The sequence below is a fragment of the Geotrypetes seraphini genome, chromosome 12 (assembly GCF_902459505.1).
Source record: "Geotrypetes seraphini chromosome 12, aGeoSer1.1, whole genome shotgun sequence".
In the NCBI taxonomy this organism is placed as follows: Eukaryota; Metazoa; Chordata; class Amphibia; order Gymnophiona; family Dermophiidae; genus Geotrypetes; species Geotrypetes seraphini.
The window spans coordinates 32157767-32180685 of record NC_047095.1 but is presented as its reverse complement, the minus strand read 5'-3'; the positions used below and the strand labels follow the sequence as shown (position 1 = coordinate 32180685).

The 22919-nt window shown below is 46.8% G+C and overlaps 1 protein-coding gene across 5 annotated transcripts in view; it reads right to left on the bottom strand.

Moving 5' to 3' along the window:
* TTLL7 (tubulin tyrosine ligase like 7) overlaps positions 1-19042 on the bottom strand; it is a 262594-nt gene extending 243552 nt beyond the window's left edge. For 2 of the 5 annotated variants that reach the window (XM_033916626.1, XM_033916627.1), the window contains exon 1: positions 18659-19041. The gene's annotated coding sequence lies outside the window, so the exon portion shown is untranslated. Of the gene's footprint in view, positions 1-18658 lie in introns of all 5 variants that reach the window. The other 3 variants (XM_033916629.1, XM_033916630.1, XM_033916631.1) reach the window with 3 other exon arrangements.
* Between the last annotated feature and the right edge of the window lie 3877 nt (positions 19043-22919).

Below are 22919 nucleotides of genomic sequence, written 5' to 3'. Positions count from 1 at the left end.
TTGGGATGCAGTGGGAGGGGCCTAAGACCCTGATTGGCTCAAAATGACCATCTTGTCGTGGGATTTCTTTCACACTACAAAGAAATTTAACTGATTGGTCATCTCTCTGTCTCCTACTTAACCACCCACGCCTCCCTCTTCCTGTGAAACTATCATTGAAATGCTTTCATGTTTTTCCTTATATCTAATATAATAAAGAGCTAGCCGCGCATGCGCACTCCTATTTGTGTGTTCCGTGCGTGTAGGTCTGTGGCCGAAGGAGTGCGCATGCGCACTATTACGTCACCAGCCTATCGCCTCCACAAGCCGGACCGCAGCCAGACGACGATCTCCGTTCCTCCTTTGCCGCCCACCCCCTTCTCTTCCCACGGGCCCGAATGGCGATTCCAGCAGCGTGTGCATCAGTCTTCACATGCTGCTTCGGGCCCTTCTACTGCCCTGATTTGCTCTGCCGCATCTCTGATGATGTCTATGTTTCTATGTTTCTATGTCATCAGGGACGTGCCAGAGTAAATCAGGGCAGTAGAAGGGCCCGAAGCAGCGTGTGGAGACTGATGCAAGCGCTGCTGGAATCACCACCTTTGTAGTCCGGACCGCGGGAAGGGAAAGGGGGGGGGGGTAGAGGAAATGCTAATGCTGCTGCACAGGGAACTGGTGGGGGGGGGAGGGAAATGAAGGGGGAGGGAATGCTGCTTTGGACAGACAGAGAGAGGAAGGGAAACACAAAGAAAATAAGAAAGACACAGGGGCAGGTCCACAGAGAACTGGTGTGGGGGGAGGGAAATGGAGGGGGATGGAATGCTGCTTTGGATAGACAGACAGAGGGAGGAAGGGAGACAGAAGAAAAGAAGAAAGACACAGGGGCAGGGAGATACACAGAAAGACGGACAGGCAAAGGGGGCCAGGGACAGAGACAGACAGAAAGGACAGCGGGAGCCGCGTCAGGAGGGGTGCGGGATGCGGCAGTGGGAACTTTTCCAATGGGTGCAACTGGGCGGCTGTCGGGAACCTCTGATCAGGGGCAGAGCAAGGTAAGAATATCATAGGGATAAGAAGGAGGAGGGGGAATAAAAAAGGAAGGGATGCCTACTGCTGGACAGGGGGAGAAGGAAAGAGATGCTGATGGACAGGAGAGGTGAAGAAAAAGGAACGGAGGACTAATGTTGGACAGGGGGAGAAGGAAAGAGGTGCTGCTGGACAGGGGGGAGGTAAAACAAAGGGAGAAGGGCTGCTGCTACATAAGGAGAGCAGTGAAGGGGTGGTGGTGGACACAGTGGAGGTAAAAGGAAGGGAAAATGGACAGGGGGAGCAGGCAAGGGGTGGTGATGGACAGCCAAGGAAAAAGAAAGGCAGAAAGAAAGAGAGAGAAAGAAAGAAAGACAGACACACACACATATGTTCTAGCACCCGTTAATGTAATGGGCTTAAAGACTAGTATACTGATATTTGTCAATATTTGCTTATTTCTTATCTGAAGATAAAGGGTTATCTACCTTCAAAATCTCATTATAAAATGCACTGAGTTAGTCCAATAAAAAATATATTACCTTTTCATTTGCTTTTTGTTTCATTTCTATACTCATATTACCTTGAAAAGTGGACAAACACAGACACCACACCATTTCACACAGGAAGTCAGTGAACCTTAAAAACAATCAGATCGGCAGGACGTATAATTAGACGATTTTCGAAAGAAAAAAAATTTTGGACGTATTTTTCGAAAATGTATCTTAGGCTGTTTTTTTACTTTGGACGACTTGCGACTTAGACGAAAACGGACTTAGACGCTCCTTCCGAATATGCCCCTCTTGGTATCTTGTACATCACCACTGCAGTTTTTGCCTTTGTTTTTCCATCTTGTCTACCTATCAGTGTCATCTACTATCTCTTCCTGTCCCTTAAAGACCCTATGTACTTGTCTCCAAAGCTTCCTTCCCATGCATTTGTACTGTGTCTAGTGGGGGAGGGGGGAAAGCTTAGTAAATCAGATCATTTGACTTGTGTTTAGCTGTATTGCTATTTTTGTCTGTGCAGTATACTATGCTGTCAGTTCAAAACATTATTTCTGTTCTTCAGTTCAAAACATTATTTCTGTTCTTGGCCATCTAAGAAAAAAATTAAATTTATTCTACTTGGATTACAATCATGCATGTTTCACACTGTATCTATTTTATTTTTAGTATCATTAAACATAAACTAATATTCCTATGGGAAATGGCACAAAGGTGAAGGAAGGCATCCAGAGCCTTAGTCCAACTCATATGATTATAGATACATTCACAAGATTATATACCTTGAGATGGTGAAAATTACATGATTCTCTTTGCCATCCATGCTCAGAATACCTGTGCATTGATGTAACTTGTACAGGTTCTCTGACTGCTGGCTTAATTTGTTTCTGTATGCAAAATATGCATCCAGGAAAGAAGTTTAACGTGTTTATACTGTACTAGTATTTAAGCCCATTACATTAACGGGTGCTAGAATATATGGCTGGCTGTCTTTCTTTATTTATGTCTCTCTCCCTGCTCCTGTCTCTTTCTTCCTTTCTTTCTGTCTCTCTCCCTCCTGCAATTTTTCTCTCTCTCTCCCTGGCACCCTTTGTCTGTCTGTCTGTCTTTCTTTCTGTCTCTCTTTGGTCCCCTGTCTGTCTTTCTTTTTGTCTGTCTCTCTCCCTAGCCTCCTTTGTCTGTCTGTATTTCTTTCTGTGTCTCCCCCCCCCCCGCCCACCCCACTTTCCTTTGCAGAAGCAGCAGCAGTATTTCCCTTCCCCTCCAGATCCCTGTGAAGTAGTAGCAGCATTTCCCCCCCACCCACCCCCCATTCCCTTCTCTTCCCCCACCACCACTTTCCTTTGCATAAGCAGCAGCGGTATTTCCCTTCCCCTCCAGGTCCCTGCTGAGTAGTAGAAGCATTTTCCCCCACCCCCATTCCCTTCTCTTACCGTGAGCTGCCCTGCTCCGTTCGGCCCCTCCCCCTTCCCTTCCCGCGTGCTGGCCTGCTGCTGCTGAAGGTTTTTTTCGGCGACTCCTCCTGTTAAAATTCTAATCCTGTTAAAACTCCCCCCCCCCCTTCCCGCAACCGCTCCTGTTCAAAGCGGCCTGCTGAGGTTCGCGGCTGGCTGTAACGAACCTCGCAGGCCGCTCTCCAACTCGGTAGCATGTTCCCTCTGATGCAATCGCGTCAGAGGGAACGTGCTACCATGTGGAGAGCGGCCTGAGAGGTTCGCTACAGCCGGCCGCGAACCTCAGCAGGCCGCTTTGAACATGAGCGGTAGCGGCTGTTGCGGGAGGATGGGGGGGGGGAGTCGTTGGTCCTACAGGCCGCTGTGAACAGGAGCGGCGGCAGGACCATGAGGCGGGAGTGAGCTGTTCGGCTTCCCCTATCTGGGGAAACTGCCGTGCCGAGGAGAGCCGGGAGTGAGTTTTTCGACTTCCCCTATTTGGGGAAACCGCCGTGCCGAACTCAGCTGCACGTCGGGAGTGAGTTATTCGACTTCCCCTATCTGGGGAAACCGCCGTGCCGAACTCAGCTGCACGTGGGGCCGTAGTAAGCGCGGGGCATGCTGCACTCTTGGCGGCCACGGACATACGGATCATGGAAGCACGCCGATAAGAATGCGCATGCGCCGCCTACGGTTTTATTATATAGATTCTATGTATTGGTAAACTGAAGATATGGAGTCGTGCTTCTCATCTCTTGGAATCTTGCAGCTACACATAAAATGTATTCAGAAACAACAAATTAGATAAACAAGGAGGCACGAAACATGGGAATAATGAACAGATGATGTTTATGCGATACATTTTCCATTCTTTATTGAGAACTACAGACATTGCAACATTATTTCTATAGCCAATTTGTAGATGAAAAATAACAGTGGCTTCACAGGATGCATCAAGAAACCTGTAAGGGAGGAGCACTAAAGAGTATTATCCAAGATTGTAGTTTAATGCTGGAGCTTCCACAAATCTGGACAAATCAGATCTTCTCTGGCCTACATTTGGTGGTTTTCCTGGCTTCTGGCTGTTATGATCATTACAAATTGGACAACCAGCTCAGATTAAATTCGTTTTTCAAGTCTCCACTTCAAACTTACTGGTGATGTTATGAACATTAAGCAGAAATATCTGGCATCAAACCCACCATGCTAGATTTTGCAAATTCACCCACTCACGGAGTCAGACTAGTAGAGCCTGAACTGCCCACTCCACACATGTTAGCAGATAGGAAGGATTTGAAGATGACACTGCAAGCTATTATGGCAGAGATCCTTCAGGTAAAGCATATGTTTAAAGACAATAAGAAAGCACCGGCAGAATTTTAGGAGGAAGCCAACACTGCCTGCATGGCAATTTTCTGCAATTCACATAAGCATTACATTTCCTATTGACAGCATACGTGATTCAGGGTAAAACCATCGTCTCTTGAAGTCGAGCAGGTTATTGGCCTCGACTACCTGGTGTGGAAGACCATTCCATCTATCAATCACTCTTTCGGTGAAGAAGTATTTCCTGGTGTCACCATGAAATCTTCCCCCTTTAAGTTTTAGCGGATGCCCTCTTGTTGCCATGGGACCCGTAAGAAAAAAGATTTCTTCCTCCACCTCAATGTGATATATTTGAATGTTTCTATCATGTCCCCCCTTTCTCTGTGCTCTTCGAGAGAGTACAAGCAGTCTGCTCAGACGTTCTTCATATGGGAGATCTTTAAGTCCCGAGACCATCCTAGTGGCCATTCCTATCTAGTATTCCTATCTAGCAAGGAAAACAAATGGAATAGAGGGGTGTAACTTGCATAGAGAGGCAGGCAACAATCCTAAATAAGAGCACTGGGGAGGAAACTTGCATGTTCTGCATAAGGCAGCAGGTCTCCAGCTACTTTGCTGGGCAGATTTGATGGAATCTGCTGGCCTTTATTTGCTTGTCTGTTATTGTTTCTCCGACATCCAGAGCTGGCTTCCACAAACTTTACAGAGCAAAGACAGGACTGAACTGTATTTATTTGTATATTTATTTATTTTGATTTCTATCCCGTTCTCCCGGGAGCTCAGAATGGGTTACAATTGACATTCACAATAAAATTATAGGACAAAGGCATTTGTAGAAGAGGCAGATGAAGTTAAAATGTTGAGAATGAAGGGGAAGGGAAGCAAGGGGAGCATGGAATGGGAGGAGGGGAGGGATTGAGGAGGAGTGGGGGAGAGCAAGGAATCAGGAAGGGGAGCATGGAACAGGAGAATGGCAGGAGAGAATTAGGTATGGAAGGGGGAGCAAGGAGGAGGCTGTTCGTTGGTACTGTTCAGTTGAAGAGAAGGGTCTTCAGTGTTTTCCGGAAGGTCATCAGTGAGTCCTACTCATATCTGCTTATTTAGATCCAGTGCCCACATAACTTCTAAGTCCCCCCAAATGTGTCCCCAGATTACCCAGCACTATCTCGATTGTGCCAAGGCAGTCAGAGTCAATATTCTGAAGCACTACCCAGTTTAGTAAAACTAAATATCAGTGGTCAACCCACAGTATGGTTTAAGCAGGTAGAAGCTTCTCCTGACTGCTTAAACTATGCTGACACTAAATAATGGCCCATTAGTTTTTAATTTACTAATTGTATAAATTTGTGATAATATAGATAATAGTACATTATAATTTTGTGTATCACTAAACACGTCAAAACATGCGCTTTCTTACTTCCACTTACTTATGCCAGAAATGGAGGAAATGATTAAAAATAAATAAAAAAATATATAACAGAGAATGCACAGTTAATATTGTTACAGGATTCCTTTGCAGAGACAGAGTATAACAGAGCGGAAAAGGTTGTCAGCTTTTTTTTCACACAGCTCTTTGATGCTGTCATATGCTCTTTCATAAATAAGATGTATACTGTAGTGATCAAAAACAATTAGTAAATACTAAAAATAAAGAACCTAATATTAAGAAACCCTGAATATTGTTATAACATTTAATATCTGGACTAGATCAGGTGAGAGAGCAAGAGAAAAATTATTGCATGATAAAGGATGTGATGGGAAGTGGAGTGCAAGGACTGATGTAGAGTGGAAGCAGAAATCCTTGAGGGAGAGGGAGGAGTACAGATCAACTCAGGGGAGCTTATATGACAGGCATTGTGTATGTGCACAATGCTGTACAGTCTACTAAGCAGTAAGCATCAGAAAAATAAGATAAGCATAATATCAAGCCAGAGCTACCAAAGCAGACAAGGTTTATTGACAGATAGAGAATGAATGCCTTACTCGTACTACAGAATAGTGATGGAACAAAAGCGCGCACCGACAAACGAGCGCCGACAATTCAGCGCAAAGACAGCGTGCCGCAGGAAAACCTTCTTTTAAAGGGCTCTGACAGGGGGTGTGGGGGAACCCCCCACTCTACTTAATAGGGATCGCGCTGCCATGTTGGGGAGGTGTAGGGGGTGTAACCCCCCCACACACACACACATTATACTGAAAACTTAACTTTTTCCCTAAAAAATAGGGAAAAGTTAAGTTTTCAGTATAATGTGGGGTTATAACCCCCCAAAACCCCTCCCCAACGCCAGCACGATCACTATTAAGTAAAGTGGGGAGTTCCCCACCAACACCCCCTATCGGAGTCCTTTAAAAGAAGGTTTTCCTGCAGCGTGAAGTCTTGCGCTGAATTGTCGGCGCGCGTTTGTCTCGCATGCTTAAGACTATAAGTCTCTGCCTTGTACATGTGTGTACATATTGGGAAGAGTAAGACTTTTGTCAGCTGGTTGGCTTTTCTGAAACATATTTTAGAACAGAATAGCCATACTGGGTCAGACCAATGGTCCATCTATACCAGTATCCTGTTTCCACAGTGGCTAATCCAGGTCACAAGTACCTGGCAAAAACCCAAATAGTAGCAACTTAATTTAACTTAAGCCTTTCTCTGTTGGTAGTTCAAAGTGAGTTTAAAATCAGGAACAATAAATACAGTGTTCCCCCGCGAATTTGCAATTTGTGGACTCAGTAATTAGCGGTATTTTCTGACTGCCTCTTCCAGTCAGAAAATACAGGGAATGAGTCTGCGAATCAGCCTTCTGCACAGCCAATTCCTCCTCCTCTCCACCCCAGTCAGCCAATCAGCCTTCTGCACTGCTGATTCCTCCTACTCTCCCCCCTCGGCCTCCTTTTATGAAACTGCGATAGCAGTTTCTAGCATGGGGAGCTGCACTGAATGGCCCGCACTGCTCCCAAGGCTCAATGAGCGGGCCAATCAGCGCGTCTATCACAGTTTCGTAAAAGAGGGGGTATGTGTTGCACTATCTTGTGTTTTATACAATGTGCTCAGTACACCTCCACCCAGGTCATAAGCTAAAAGCAAGAACCATGAATTGAATGGAACCATCATCGCACAATTGTGTTCCCACCTATATATGTGTCAGCAACTTGCTGACTAAAAGTACTTTTATTTCCAAACAATATATATGAAACAAGATAACTACTTATCTGGGACACAGTTCTTCCAGCGATGGAAGGCACACAGCCATAGAATGTGTGGAAGGTGTTATAGGTATTGTATTAATGCAAAATCACTTTTTGTTAAGGAAGAAGATAAGAAATTGGCAAAATTGCAATTTGAAATTTTGAAATGATATACAAAATATTTGCTAAGTGGCGTGTTTTTCACATAGCTCTGACACAGAATTGTTCTCTCTTATGACACAAAGTGAAACTCAGCTGGAGTAGGAGAATAAATATAAGCTGAGACTTTTTGAAGGCGATGAGTATGGACTTTTAATGTATTTTCATAGTTTGGGAAAGAATGAACATTGGGTTAAACCTGAATTGAACTGTTACACACCATCACTGGAAGAACTGTAGTATTAAAATAAATTTTCCCAAACTATTGAGATATACTTGAAGTTATTCATCTTTTCCTGTGTTCCAAGGTTATTTAATTCTGCTGCATGCCTCATATTCCGCCAGTATCGTTATGCTCACGTTACCTCATCTCCTCAAGTCGGTTCATTGGCTCCTTGCCTTGGTCTTTCATCTTTTCCTGTGTTCCAAGGTTATTTAATTCTGCTGCATGCCTCATATTCCGCCAGTATCGTTATGCTCACGTTACCTCATCTCCTCAAGTCGGTTCATTGGCTCCTTGCCTTGGTCTTTCATCTTTTCCTGTGTTCCAAGGTTATTTAATTCTGCTGCATGCCTCATATTCCGCCAGTATCGTTATGCTCACGTTACCTCATCTCCTCAAGTCGGTTCATTGGCTCCTTGCCTTGGTCTTTCATCTTTTCCTGTGTTCCAAGGTTATTTAATTCTGCTGCATGCCTCATATTCCGCCAGTATCGTTATGCTCACGTTACCTCATCTCCTCAAGTCGGTTCATTGGCTCCCTGCCTGCTTACCTGCCAGGCTCTGCACCCAATCCCACACTCCTTGCCCAGCTCTGCACCCTGTTCCTCTCTGGTGGTCTAGTGGTAGGCCGGGACAGGAGGGATCCGTCCCTGCCGACTAACAATTTTTCACACACCCCCCAGTACCTTTTTTAATCATCCCCGTAACCCCCCAGTACCTTTTCAAATCATTCCCCAGTACCTTTTTAAATTATCCCATCGTACCCCTCAGTACTTTTAAATCATCCCCCCATGCCCCCCCAGTACTTTTATGGTAAACAATTTTTTACTGATGATATAGAAAAAGAAAATCAAACAGCATGATAAACAATAAAGCATACAACTGCCAGAAATGAAACAACAACCGGTAAATAGGGATATCATCATTAATGCAGAGAAATCTCCCCCACCACCCAAAAAAATCTGTCAGCTCCCTCCCCCCACCCCCTTGCAGCGACTCAGGCATTGCCCTAAAAGAAGATCCAACCCAGCGTCCCAGAGCCTTTGACTCTTATAGGCCCAAAACACGGGCACCCACCCAGCCCTGTAGGAATTTCCCCCCTCAGTACTTTTAAATCATCCCCCATACCCTCCAGTACTTTTAAAACACCCCCCTCCCCGCCACCGCTGCCTTTTAAAACACGCCACCGCCGCCCCTTTTAAAACACCCTCCCACCCTCCGCCGCTGTAGTTCCTGGTGGTCCAGTGTGTATCCCTCCCTCACTAGCAGCGCACAGGTCAGGAGCACAAAAATCAGGAGCAAACTTTCTGCGCTCCCACCTGGCCCCGTGGCGCTATCTGAATGGATGCCATCAGTTCTCATGAGTCTGAAATGTGTTCTTTTAAATAATAGCAACAAATATGGTTCTATTCCAATCAGTCACTCCGCCAGGATGAAAGAAGACTACAAAGCCATCTCTTTAGTCTTGGAAAAGATAAATTACCAAAAACATCAATGGGTGATTTGTATAGACTTGAAGATGGTTCATTTTCTTCTTGGTCAACAAAGTGGCTACACAAATTATCCTTGCTTTTTATGCCTTTTGGATATTAGAGCCAAACATGAACATTGGGCAAAAAAAGATTGGTGGTTGGAGGATAAAATGTAACACTGGTCAACAAAAAAAAGTTTTTCTTTGCTACGGAGAACTTAAGAAGTGTTCTTAGTTAATTGAATGACGCTGATTTCAGATCTGTAATTGAAATTCAGCTAGCACGGTCAGGTTTCTGAGATACACGTTACTGATATTTTAGACAGTTTGCCATATCGGCACAATATTGTGAGTATGAACTGTGTCACACCAAACTTTTGTTAAGGAGTTTACTCTGAAAACAAACATGAAGACAATAAGGAGACATGTTACAGCATATAGTTACACCTCTTTTAACTCACACAAAAGTGATGGCAGCATGTTCAGAAATGTTTGAGATACTTGCTTTTATGCTTGTACTGTACATTTCTCTCACTTTGCAAGAACCAAGAATAGTCTCCCATCATACTGGGATTGAACGTTCCCTAATATCTGCTTTCCATCACCTTGATATCTTGATGAAGTCTTTCCCCATGTTCATCGCTGACATCACCAAGTTTGGGTGGGAAGCACCACTCCTTCACTGTGCCAAATTTGCATACATTGCCCCAGGTATATTAGATAGATTGTGAGCCCACCGGAACAGATAGGGAAAAATGCTTAAGTACATAAATGTAAACTGCTTAGACAACCTCCATTGATAGGCATTATATAAAGAACTTAAATAAATAAATAAATAAATAGTATATACTATATATACTATATATAGTATATAGTATATAGCTATAGTAGTACTTCATTTTTCACAGGACCAAACCAGAATACAGGTTAAAACACTATGACAAACGTTAGCATTGCTCAGATCATGCTTTTTATATTCTGGACATACAAATAGATTAATATAAGGGAATGTAAGCATTTTCTACAGGAAATACTAAAGAATGCTTTAAGTCAGGGCTGCCCAATTCCGGTCCTCGAGATCTACTGGCAGGCCAGGTTTTCAGGATATCCACAATGAATATGCATGAGAGAGATTTGCCTGCACTGCCTTCTTGGTATGCAAATCTCTCTCATGCATGTTCATTGTGGATATCCTGAAAACCTGGCCTGCCAGTAGATGTCGAGGACCGGAATTAGGCAGCCCTGCCTTAAGTCATCATCAGTTTTATGCCTGTGTAACTTTCTGAATTGTAAATACATAATTTTTTTAGGTTATGCTTAAGTCACAAAACATCAGAAAAAAAGGCACAAAGTCACATGTGCTAGGTATGGCAAAATGGTGTCTCTCCACCCATCAGAATTCACATAACAGCGTTTTTCTCCTGTGCCATAGAATTTAGGGATAGCCTAAAGTTAGGCATCAGGATACTATGCACTAAACACAAATTCTATATCAGCAATAACACACATAATTGCCATCATAGAATATTAGCATAAGTCGGCATTTATTCACCAATATTTAGGCACAGACACTTACACCATTGTCAATGGCTGGTGTAAATGTCTGGACCTAATTGTTGGGTAACCTTAGCCCTGATCCATTCATGCCTCTCCCATCCCTTTGCAGTTACAAGCTAAAGAATTTGCACGCTAAAGTTATAGAATACAGACTATGCACATAACTGAAAATTAGTACCAATTAGCATCAACTTACATCAATTACCACCAATAACTGGACGTTGGTGAGAATTAGCAGCTAATTTGTCAACTAACTTGCACATATAACTGTAGATATTCTATAACCTGTGTGTGCAGTTTGTGCACTTAGGAGCCTAAAAAGCACAGTTACTTACCGTAACAGGTGTTATCCAGGGACAGCAGGCATATATTCTCACATGTGGGTGACGTCATCTACGGAGCCCCAGCGCGGACAGCTTTTCAAGCAAACTTGCTAGAAGTTTCAAGTTTGCACACTGCACCACGCATGTGCTAGCCTTCTTGCCCACTAGAGGGCGCATCCCCACCTCGTGGTCCTCAGTTCCATATCATAGCAAAGAAAGCCATCCCCGGGGAGGTGGGCGGGTTGTGAGAATATATGCCTGCTGTCCCTGGATAACACCTGTTACGGTAAGTAACTGTGCTTTATCCCAGGACAAGCAGGCATGATATTCTCACATGTGGGTGACCTCCAAGCCAACCAAAAAAGGGCAGGTGGGAGGATGGCAAATTATGAAAACAGATTACGTAACACCGACTGGCCAAACCGGCCGTCGCTTCTGGACAAAGTGTCCAGACAGTAGTGGGAGGTGAACGTATGAACCGAAGACCAAGTGGCAGCTTTACAAATATCCTCCATAGGCGTAGAACGGAGGAAAGCCACAGAAGCTGCCATCGCCCGGACTTTATGACCCGTAACACGACCCGCAAGCGGGAGACCAGCCTGAGCGTAGCAAAAAGAAATACAAGCAGCTAACCAGTTGGACAAGGAGCGCTTTGAAACCGGGTGTCCCAAACGATTAGGATCAAAGGACAAAAATAATTGAGTAACCTTCCGATGAGACTTGGTACGTTGGAGATAAAATGCCAACGCCCTCTTACAGTCAAGGGTATGAAGCGCCGCCTCACCAGGATGAGAATGGGGCTTCGGAAAAAACACCGGAAGGACAATAGACTGATTGAGGTGGAAATCAGACACAACTTTAGGTAAAAATTTGGGATGGGTGCGGAGAACCACCTTATCATGATGAAACACCGTGAAAGGAGGATCCGCCACCAAAGACTGTAGTTCACTAATTCTACGAGCAGACGTGAGTGCAATCAAAAAGACTACTTTCCAAGTAAGAAACTTAAGGTGCGACTTGTCGATGGGCTCAAAGGGAGGCTTCATAAGTGAGCCAAGACCACATTAAGATCCCACACCACCGGAGGAGGTTTCAGAGGAGGATGGATATTCACTAGCCCCTTCATGAAACGCGTCACCAGAGGATGAAGAGAGAGAGAACGACCCTCAAGATGCCGATGGAATGCAGCAATGGCACTGAGATGTACCCGAATGGAAGTCGTTTTCAGGCCAGACTCAGACAAATGCAAAAGATACTCCAGAACCGAAGCCACAGGCACCGAAACTGGTTCCAGACTATTCAAAGAACACCAGGATGTAAACCTGGTCCATTTCTGAGTATAGCAAAGCCGAGTCGAGACCTTACGCGAGGCCTCCAAAACGTCCCTCACGGCCCGAGACACCGGAATCGAAGTCAGGGGGAGAGAAACCAAGCAGTCAGATGTAAAGACTGAAGATTGGGATGCAACAGCGAACCCCGACTCTGAGACAGCAGAGAGGGAAACACCGGCAGAAGCAGAGGTTCCCTGGTACTGAGTTGAAGAAGAAGGGAGAACCAGGGCTGCCTGGCCCAACGAGGCGCAATGAGGATCATGGAGGCTCCGGTCGATCTGAGATGAACCAGCGTTCTCAAAATCAGAGGAAACGGCGGAAACGCATAAAGGAACCTCCCCTCCCATTCGAGGAGGAAGGCATCCGCCTCGAGACGATCCGGAGAGTAAATCCGAGAGCAATAGAGAGGTAGCTTGCGAGTCTACGGAGAGGCAAACAGATCCACCTGAGGAGTACCCCAGCGGTCGAAAACCTCGCGAAGTACTCGGGAGTTCAGAGACCATTCGTGCGGCTGGAGAAGACGACTGAGTTTGTCGGCCAGCTGATTCTGCTCTCCCTGAATGTACACCGCCCGCAGGAACATGTTCTGGGAGATCGCCCAGTCCCAAAGGCGGAGGGCCTCTTGACACAGAGGCCAAGAGCCCGTACCCCCCTGTTTGTTTACATAGTACATCGCTACCTGGTTGTCCGTCCGCACGAGTACCACCTGGTCGCGTAGTAGGTGGACAAAAGCTCGCGCAGCTAGAAAAATGGCGCGAAGCTCCAGCACATTGATGTGGCACCGACGATCCTCGGCCGACCACAGACCTTGCGTCCTCAGACCGTCCAGGTGCGCTCCCCACGCATACTCGGAGGAGTCCGTCGTCAAGACCTTGGTGTGAGGAGGAACGAGAAACAGCAAACCCCCTGACAAATTGGAAGAGACGGTCCACCAACGGAGCGATCGACGTAAACAAGGAGTCACTGCTATCCGGGAGGACACCGGATCGCGATCCTGTCGCCACTGCGACGCCAGAGTCCATTGCGCGATTCTCAAGTGCAGGCGAGCGAACGGCGTAACGTGAACCGTCGACGCCATGTGGCCCAGCAAAACCATCATGTGCTGGGCCGACATTTGCGATTGCCCTTGACAATAGCGACTCCACCGAAGCAGAGTCTCCCGTCGAGGCGGGGGGAGAAAAGCGCGGAGGCGAACCGTGTCCAGCACGGCTCCAATGAACTGGAGAGACTGCGCCGGACGCAACTGAGACTTGGGGAAGTTTACTTCGAACCCCAGGTCCTGCAAAAGACTGATAGTCTGTCGGGTCGCTAAGATAACCCCCTCCCTGGACGGGGCCTTGATCAGCCAATCGTCCAGATAGGGAAAGACCTGCAGACCCCGCGAGCGCAGGGCCGCCGCCACCACCACCATACACTTGGTGAATACCCGAGGGGAAGATGACAGCCCGAAGGGAAGAACCCGATACTGCAGGTGCAAATCCCCGACCTGAAAACGCAAGAACTTGCGGCAAGCGGGATGCACCGGAACATGGGTGTAAGCTTCCTTCAAGTCCAGGGAGCACATCCAATCTCCCTCGTCCAAAAGTGGATAGAGAACCGGGAGCGATAACATACGGAACTTCTCCCGGACCAGGAACTTGTTGAGCTTCCGGAGGTCCAAAATGGGGCGCAAGTCCCCGGTCTTTTTTGGGACCAAAAAGTAACGGGAGTAAAACCCCTGGCCCATCTGATCGCGAGGTACCACCTCGACTGCCCTGAGACTCAACAAGGCCCTGGCTTCCTCCAGGAGAAGGGCCAGCTGGTTCCGATTGGGAGGGCAAGCCCCGGGGGGCAAGTCCGGAGGCGGACAGGAGAAGTTTAGCGAATAGCCGTCTGAGATTATCCTGAGCACCCATGCGTCCGACGTGATCGCCGACCAGGCCCCGGCAAAGGCCGTCAGCCGACCCCCGATGGGGAGGGGGTGGCGCGATATTGCGGTGGGGGCCCGCCCCCAACCGCGTATCCCGTCAAAAGGACGGCGCGGCCTTGGCGGCCCCCTGCGCGGCAGGCTTAGAGGGGCCACCCCTACTCTGCTGGGGCTGTCTCCGAGGGGGCGGTCTGGAGAAGGCCGGTGTGGACTTCTGAGGGTACCTCCTCGGGGGCTGCCGGAAGGGACGCTGGGCAGGAGCCTTAGGCTTCGGCCGCACCAGAGAGGCCAGGGAGCGTTCCTGTTTAGACAGTCGCTCCGTCGCCGCATCCAGAGAGTCATCAAATAACTCCACCCCAACACAAGGCAAATTTGCCAGGCGTTCCTGCAAATTCGACTCCATCTCGAGGGTCCGAAGCCACGCCAGCCGGCGCATGGCCACTGCACAGGCGGACACCCTCGAGGCGAGTTCAAACGCATCATAAACTGCGTGGAATAAATATAGGCGCAGCTGGGTCAGATTCGAACTAAAGGTGGCGAACCGGTCCCTATGCGACTCCGGCATCACCTCACGGAAAGAGGGGAGGTCCTTCACCATCGTACGGAGGAAGGAAGAGTACGAAAAAGCATAGTTCAAGACCCTTGCAGCCATCAGAGAGTTCGCATAGAGACGACGGCCAAATTTGTCAAGGGTCCGGCCCTCCCTACTCGGCGGGACCATCGCCGAGACCCTGGAGGGTTGCGATTTCTTGACCGCTGATTCCACTAGGAGTGAGGTATGGGAAAGTTGGCCCTTCTCAAACCCTTTGATGGGGAGGGTGCGATACTTAGACTCCATTTTGGAGGGGACCACCGCGACCGTCAAAGGAGCCTCAAGATTCCGCAGGAAGGTCTGACAGAGGACCTTGTTAATCGGAAGTCGCGGGGACTCCCTAGGAGGGGCAGGAAGATCCTGCTCCTCCAAGAACTCCTTGGTGTGAGTGGACCCTTCAGACAAGTCGACACCCAAAGCCGCCGCCATATCCTGTACAAACCTGGTAAAGGATGAGGGTTTTGCAGGAGGAGAGGGAGACCGTGACTTCCCGGCGGAGCCGAAGGGAGAGGCCTCATGAGAGTATCTGGGCTCCCTCCCCGACCCCGACCCCAACGAGGCACAGTCCTGCGACCTCGACGGAGTCGGAGACCGGGTGCGTCGGAAGGAACCCCTCGGGGATCCCCCCGGGGTCCGAGGCACCGAAGCCCGACCCTTCGGCCCCGGCGAGGAAGCCCGAGAGCTCTCCCTGGCCGGAGACCGGAACAAAATGGGGTTATCGACACGCAGGTCCCGCACCTGCAAGGCATCGGCCCCGGCCGGCGACGAGCGACCACGCCGCCGAGGCGAGGTCCGAGACCGCTTGGCCTTCCTCGGCTTGCGCCTCGCTCGAGACCTGCCCGAGGGCGATGAACCTCGCGAGGACCCCGAGGACGAAGATGAGATTCGTCGCACTCGGCGCACCTTGTCCTTTGGGCGCACGCTACGCTCCGGCGGATCCCGCGAAGCCGGGTCCGAGGGTACCGCCGAGGTCGAGGCCGTGGGCGCCTCGGGAGCCGAAGCCCCGGTACCCGAGGCCGAGGTCGCCAACTGCGGGGCCACCGAGGCCGAAGCCACCGGGACCGAAGCCGCCGAGGCCGAAGCCTGCTGCAGCTGGTCAATGGCCCCGGTGAGCTCCGAGGCGATCAACGCCCGGAGCAATTCTTGGAACACAGGGATTGACATTCCCTGTGGCAAGACCTGCCGCTGCTCCTCAGAGGGCGACCTCGGTCTCGAGTATTCCCTCGGGGCAGCGGACGCGGGCAACTTGGGTTTAACAGAGGCGGACCCACCCGCCGACGAGCCCGAGGATGGCTTTTTGGACGATCCTGGAGCTGAGGAGGGAAGCGGAGACTTACCCGAGGCCTTGGGCTGTTTCGAAGGCATCGAGGCCCGAGGCGAAGCCGAGGGTGCCGAAGCTGAGGTCGATGCCGACGTCGAGGCCGAGGTCAAGGCCGGGGCCGAAGCCGAGGCCGAACTCGAGGCCTTCCCCGGAGGGGACTCGACAGAAAAAAGTTCCGCCATGCGGGCTTTGCGGCGTTTAAGTGCCCGCTTCTGGAAAGTGGCACACTTCTCGCAGGACGCTGTCGGGTGATGGGGCCCCAAACACCGCAAACAGCACCCGTGCGGGTCAGTAATTGAAAGAAGCCGTTCACAGCGCCCGCACTTTTTAAAGCCCGTTACGGGCCGGGACATGGGCCCAAAAGAGAGCCGGGAACAAGCGAGGTTCCTCGGCCACGGCTACCGGGAGCCCCCGGTAGCAACGGAACGAAAAAGATTTTTTTTTTTTTTTTTTTTTGAAAAAGAAGAAAATAAAGAAAGAAGAAGACAAAAAAACGCAGCGACCGTGCGAAAATCCCTACACAGCCGCGGCGACAGAAGGCACAATTAGCACAAATTCTCCACAGGGCTTCTGGCTCCGCGGATGAAAATGAACTGAGGACCACGAGGTGGGGATGCGCCCTCTAGTGGGCAAGAAGGCTAGCACATGCGTGGTGCAGTGTGCAAACTTGAAACTTCTAGCAAGTTTGCTTGAAAAGCTGTCCGCGCTGGGGTTCCGTAGATGACGTCACCCACATGTGAGAATATCATGCCTGCTTGTCCTGGGATAACTGGGCACAAACAAAATAACAGAACAAGGGGAGTAGGTTTATAATCTGACCAGCAATGGAAGGCCATGATTGGAAGTTGGGGAAAAAAAGACAAGGCAGAAACTGAAAAAGACACGCATATATATATATATTCCATTTCTCACATGCAAATGTAAACACATTCTCTTTCTGTTGCACACTAAGCAGGGCAGAACTGTAGAGCCAGGAGAAGCTTGGGTGGGCCAGGAGCAACAGGAAAACAGGGGCTGGATTAAGAAGTAGGGACTGTACTCTGCTCCAGGCTCACCACTTCCCCCTTCTTCCCTGCAGGCTGCTTGGACTGGAGGGTATAGAGCAGAATGCCCCTGCTGCACTGGAGTCTGCAAATAAGTGGTAGAACTGTGTTCCAGTCCGTTCCCCCACAAATTAAATCCTGACACTAATACATACATAATATATATAGCCATTATTTTACAGTGATCACAGATATGTACACAAAGATAGTGTTTACAGCAACACATATACATACACACAGCCTATTTCAAGATCTCTCAAACAGCTAGATTTACCTAAGTGTGCTACCCTGGTTAAGGTGGTGTTGGTTTTTTTTTTTTTGGTTTTTTTTGGGGGGGGGTTTCCTAACTGGGTCTCAATGCTTAACAGGGGGCCTGCAGTTAACATGTATTAAACATTTGCATGCTTAAACATAATCACATACTTTAGTAAACCGAGGCCAAAGTCTTCATTTCACACAAGACATGCACATAAAGCTATCCAAACAGTAAAAACCTGGTTGAGAGCCCCTTGATAAGAAGTCAGTAGTACAGAATAAATTCTGTCTAGTAAAAAAAAAACAGTAAAGACGCACAGATTTAACATGCACCTGATACCATCTGTATTGTACAGTAGTAATGGCAAGATATTGATTGTCTAACCTTCTGCTGCACAGGGCAAGCCCAATGGGCCTTGTTAAATACGAGTCAACTCTTTTTTTTTTTTCAGACCTTTTTTGAAAATCCTCATTGAGCAGGACTTAGGACATCAGCTCGGAGATAAAAAGCTCTAAAGGGTTAGAATTTTGTAAATTAGGGGTGTTACTGCTGGGGATGTGCAAACTTTATAGTATTTTGCATCAAGTATTTGCATATATCTTCATAGACTCATCAAAACTGCGCAAGCTTAGCATCCCTCCCGGGTAGCCTAACCTAAAAAAAGGTGCACGCTTCCTGGTACCCAAGAGAAAGCCTAGCTAAGACGACAATAATCTTTGTGCGCAAAAAAAAAAAAAAAAAAAAAAGACCGGGTCTCCAGACGTGGTTCACTGGGTCGTGGCCCGGGCTGCACACAGTAAATGATGCTGAATCATTCCCATCCCAACTCGCACTTCTGCTGCCAGTAGCAGCCTTTCTCCGCCTTGCACTAGCCACGAGCCTTACGGACACTACAGCCAACGGCAGACACTATTCCAAGCCGTAATGCCTTCCCGCACAAAAAAAAAAAAAAAAACACAAAATGCTGATTTCCTCTAAAGATACACAAAGCACTATGGCGCTCGAACTCGCCCCGTTTCCACTGACTTACCAGCAGGTATACCATTAAAGTCCATACAGGGATGATATTCCCAGCTACGGGAGCCCGACCGTCCTTTACATATCCTTCTTCATGGTGTAACGTCCCCTACGTCTGCCTCGAAGATCTAGGATGAAGCGATACGGGGCTTCTTCAGGCAAGAGCCCTCCGCCCCCCACCTCCCCGCTGCCTCCAGGTTTTCCACTGCTTAGCCCTTATTTCTATGGACACTGGAGGTTAGACGCAAGGCGGGACTAAATCATTGCGTCTCAGAGGGTGGATGAGCTGCAGAAAACAGCCTGACAAAGTAAACCGAAAACCCCCAGGTTTTCGTGGAAACATATACCGACGACTACAGCAATCTGGATCGACGCTGCTATCGTGCAAGAGAAGGGCTGCAAACTCGTGAAATCTATACGTGAAATCCATCCGCTCCCCCCCCCGCCTCCCCCTCACTCGCATCTCTTTGCTTAGCCCACTGCGCTCTGCCCGCTGAAACGCAAACACAGCTCCTAGCAACGGCGGAACGCAGGCAATCTGAGGAGCCGAGAGCGTGGGAACGCCCTCTGCGGCCGAGGGTAAAAGACGGATCCTTCCATTTATCGCCACATCTGGCCAATACTGTCGCAAGAAACGTGCGGGGGGGGGGGGGGCACCATCAGTCCCGCCGGCTTTTACGTATTTCCAAATGGCAGGTCCGGGCAAGGGGAGTGGTACTCGGTACTGGCGGCAGTTGGAGGAAGTAATGAAGGCGATGCCTTCTCAGGAGAAGGGGGCGTGAGGGCTAGAGGCGACTGGTTTTCTCGCCTCTGTTTCGCTCCCCACTTCCGACTCCTGCCACGGTTGCATGTGCCAGCTGCAGAGGTGCTCAGTTTATCTGGAGATATCCCCGCTGTTCTCACTGCGGTAGATGCAACTGTCAGCAAGGCATTACAGAACACTTTCACATCTATGGATTCCTTACCCTAAGTATTTTTTTTTTTCAATAGAGAAGAGATATGTGACATATAGGCAGTGGCCTCCTAGGGTATGTAAAAAAATAATAAACACTTTCAATAATGATTGATGCTGTGATGTCCTATAATATGATATAAGGACAGCATAGGCTATTGAAAAACTCAAAATGAAGGAATAAAAAACCTCAGAAAAAGGCCCTCCCACCTCCACCGAAGTGGTTTGTTAAAGGTGGTTGAGCGGTCACCTCATTGGCAAAAAACCTTCAATGTAATAAAAGCCTTATCCTGTACTTCACTAATGAAAAACAAAGATAGAAAAAAAAATTTCAACTTATCGGTACACCAACAGCTGATTTGTGAAACGCTGGCCACTGTTGGTGTACCGATCAGCTGAAGATAACTTGAAAAGTTTTTCTTCTATCTTTGTTTTTCATTAGTAAAGTACAGCATAAGGCTTTTATTACATTGAAGGTTTTTTGCCAATGAGGTGACCGCTCAACCACCTTTAACAAATCACTTCGGTGGACATGGGAGGGCCCTTTTCTGAGGCTTTTTCCTTCATTTTGAGTTTTTCAATAGCCTATGCCGTTCTTATATCATATTATAGGACATCACAGCATCAATCATTATTGAAAGTGTTTATTATTTTATACATTGTGACCCTGGGCAAGTCACTTAATCTTCCATAGCCCAAAGTACATTAGATAGATTGTGAGCCCACTGGGACAGATAGGGAAAATGCCCGAGTACCTGATTGTAAAACCGCTTGGATAACCTTGATAGGCGGTATATAAAATCCTAATAATAATAATAATTATCTATTTTTAAAAAATTAACTTTTGTGTGGTTTTAAGTTAGGCATCACTAGGCATTCACGATTAGGACACCTAGCAGCACCTAACATAAGCACCATTTATAGAATCTGGTCCTTATTGTTTGCTGTTTTCATATTTACAGTTTCCATGCTTTCTCTACCCAGCACAAGCTGTTTATCTGTCTTGATCCACTAGGTGGCAGGCTTAAAATCTTCACTAAAAAGGTAAACTAGCTCAGCAAAGAAACAGATAGGCATGTAACAATCTTGTACTCTGAATTTTGTGCTGTGTTGGTTCTTAATAAAACTATTTTTTTTAAAGTATAAATTGCTTAGGCACTAAAATTAGAAATGAGCTCAAAAATTAAAATTCATACACACTTTGGGGATAATTTTGTAACAGCTCACACACATACTTTATGCAGATCTTCAAAGAAAAAGCACTCATAACTTAGGGGTCCTTTTACTAAGGTGTGCTAACGCGTCCATAGAATATAATGGACGCGTTATCATTTAGCGCGTGATAATATTTAGCACATGCTAAATCGGCTAGCACACCTTAGTAAAAGACCCCCTTAGTTAGCAATGCATGTATTTACATGTAACAATAATATGGAGTCTTTATACATACATTTTCTGATTATTAATTTTAAAAGTGTGAGCACTATGATATATTCCTGACCATAGGTAAAGTACATGTACTGATTAATTTTGCCTCTTTAACAAATGCTTAAGGTTTCTTTCACTAAGCAGCAGTAAGCATTAACCTGTACTTACTGCAACTAAAAATGACCTACCAAGGTATCACACAATAATTTTGTGATTGCACCCTACTTAAATGCTAAAAAATACAAATTATTTTATAGTGCTGGGGTGGATCTGGGGGCAGAGAGTGAATGTGTTCTTTGAGTGTGTTCTGCGCTAATCGTTTAGTGCAGCTACAAGGACATTATAACATTTTCATCTTTGTTTTCCATTCCTTTCCTGATAATTCCTAACATTCTATTTGCTTTCTTACCTGCTGTTGTATATTGAGCTGAGGGTTTCAGCATATCCTCAATGATGACACCTAGATCCTTTTCCTGGCCAGTGATTTCTAATGTGGATCCCTGCATCACGTAGCTATAGTTAGGGTTCCTCTTTCCCACATGCATCACTTTGCACTTGCTCACATTAAACGTCTAATGCTATTTTCACACCCAATCTCCCAAGGCCCTATTTCAAGTTTTCACAATCCTCTTGTGATTTAACAACTTTGAACAACTTTGTGTCATCAGCAAATTTACTTAGAAAACATAGAAACATGATGGCAGATAAAGGCCAAATGGCCCATCTAGTCTTCCCAACCGCAGTAACCATTATCTCTTTCTCTCTCCGAGAAATCCCATGTGCCTATCCCAGGCCCTTTTGAATTAAGACACAGTCTCTTGTCTCCACCACCTCTTCTGGGAGACTGTTCCATGCAATTACCATCCTTTCTGTAAAAAAAAGTATTTCCTTAGATTACTCCGGAGCCTATCACCTTTTAACTTCATCCTATGCCCTCTCATTGCCGAGTTTTCTTTCAAATTAAACAGACTCGACTCATGCGCATTTACATTACATAGGTATTTAAACGTCTCTATCTTTTTTTTTTTTTTAGTTATTTATTTATCATTTCATAAACATGAACATATCAAGTATACACTTGTACAGAAAGGCGGAGCTAGTTAAAGAAACATAAAATATTTCAATTAACATTAATCACAATCAGGACAAAATAATCTTAAACTCCACCTCAAGTTCTCAAATCTTGGATCCAAGAAGTAGAGCAGCGAGCCTACTAAAGTAAAACATAGAAATATAAAGAATGGAAAACAGGGATACAATCAACTGAAGAAAGTGACCAAATTAATCAATGAGCACTAAACGTCTTTATCTTATCTTCCTCCAGAGTATACAGATTGAGATATTTTAAGTCTGTCCCCATATGCCTTATGATGAAGACCACGTACCATTTTAATAGTCTTCCTCTGGACCGACTCCATCCTTCTCTCACTAGTTATTCCTATCTCTAGATCATTGTTAAATATGTTAAAAAGCAGTGGTCTTTGGTGAGAACATCTTAAACTCACCAGAGACTTTTCCATTCAAGGGGGGGGGGGAAGAGAAACCTAAATTAAGTAACTAGTTACTTTATTTTAGTAACTACTAACAAAATTTACACGTTACCTTTCCGCTACTGTTTACATGGCATGCAGAACAATTGACGACGAATATCCATTCATGCTATTTTATTTATTTATTTAATTTGTTTTCTATCCCATTCTCCCCAACAAGCTCAGAATGGGTTAGAGCAGGGGGGGGTCCAACCTTTTGGCTTCACGTGCAAATGCTGCAGTAAGACACAGGAGGGAGCCGGCAAGACAGTAAACACCCAGGGGCAGCAAAGGAAAACACTGCATCACCCTCGACCAGGGCCACACATAATACTTCACTGGGCCTCATGCGGCCCTTGGGCCGC